The sequence below is a fragment of the Olea europaea genome, unplaced genomic scaffold (genome assembly GCF_002742605.1).
Source record: "Olea europaea var. sylvestris unplaced genomic scaffold, O_europaea_v1 scaffold2013, whole genome shotgun sequence".
Taxonomy (NCBI): domain Eukaryota; kingdom Viridiplantae; phylum Streptophyta; class Magnoliopsida; order Lamiales; family Oleaceae; genus Olea; species Olea europaea.
The window spans coordinates 140,201-141,671 of NW_019238017.1; the positions used below are offsets into that span (position 1 = coordinate 140,201).

The 1,471-nt window shown below is 33.0% G+C and overlaps 1 long non-coding RNA gene across 1 annotated transcript; it reads right to left on the reverse strand.

The window, feature by feature from the left end:
* Positions 1-732: 732 nt before the first annotated feature.
* On the reverse strand, positions 733-1,465 carry LOC111379642. Its single transcript, XR_002700079.1, has 2 exons — positions 1,104-1,465; positions 733-1,009 (listed from the first exon to the last, which is right to left on the reverse strand). It is a non-coding gene; the product is annotated as an uncharacterized LOC111379642 (long non-coding RNA).
* Between the last annotated feature and the right edge of the window lie 6 nt (positions 1,466-1,471).

Consider the following 1,471-nt stretch of genomic DNA (forward strand, 5'->3'; position numbering starts at 1 on the left):
TCTCTTTTGTTTGCGCCAACCAAAAGTATTTTACAGTTTTAATAGAAAAACATACTTCAACATTAATGTGACAATCAAATTTTGCACTTAAATAAGGATTATACGGTACAACCCATCGGTTGTCTAACATTTGACCTCTAACTTTTATAGAAACACCATTATCACAACGTTTATACAATGGATATGAGTTATCACTAAAGATAGTAGTATTACAATAATCCTTAGAGTATTGATTTTTGCAACATTTATTCGCTTCCATGCATACATTTTTTTGGATTAAGATCTCCACAAGGGCTATGCATATTATGTTTGACAATAACAAAATAAAGATGAGGATATTTGTTTTCATCAGGAATTTCGTAAGATACTATCTTATCAACATGTGCAACAGAAGAAATTTTGTGCCTATAGTTAAAAATCAACAACAGATGTGCATGAGGGAACCCTCTTTTTTGAAATTCAATCACATATATGTGTGCAACAACAAGACCAAAGATATTTTCCTTGAATAAATCATTTTTCAATTCTTCTAATTTTGCTCTAAATATATGTGCAATTAGATCCGGACGATTTTGAATCTCATCATTGTGTTTTAATTCTTGCCTAATCTCTAGCCAATTTGGATTACATGTCATAATCAAGAATATATCTGGTTTTCCATAACGTTGTACAATTGACATTGCATCCATGTATCTCCTTAGTATATCTCTAGGCCCACATGTAAAGAATTGTGGCAAAACAAATTTTCGTCCAATTTTGTAATCCCTTGTTTCTCCATTTTCAACGCTGCCTACAATACCTTGGTAAAGTTCAGCACGAATTTGCTTTTGGTTGTTACAAAAATAGTCTAACCTTACAGTTTCAATCTTAATATACATACCTACAACGTACTGTTGAAACAATCTACCAGCGTGAAGCAAAATAGACTTACCAAAAGGCCTAATTTGCAATTTTCATAAATAATATTCTCGACGGGAAACGTGAGACCGTTTCTTTGTTTCGTTAAGCACTGCATGGCAAAAAGGAAAACAAAAATGGGCATTCATTTAAGACATCCAAATTGTAAAAGTTAGAAGAATGTATAAGAAGGTATATTTGCAAACCTTGATTTTCTTTTTCGATAAATTCAGCTGCAGAGGTAACTGTGCTTGGAAATTCAACGAATTCAGGCTCAAAGTACATGCTTCTACATCTTCGAATGCCTTCATGCCAACCAGATTCCTCATATGGAAAAAGTAAAGGATCATAACAACCATAATAATAATGAACTCTATATGAATCACCAGAATGGCCATATATAGTAATGTCACGAACATGAACATTGGCATTTTCATCATCTTCGACCCATACAACAATTACTTGAGATGTTGTAGGAGTATTGAAGACTCTTTGATCAAGTCCCGGATCACATCTTATGTGTATACATGATCGTGCAAGTTAGACATATCACTTAAAGACCTAAAGAATCTAC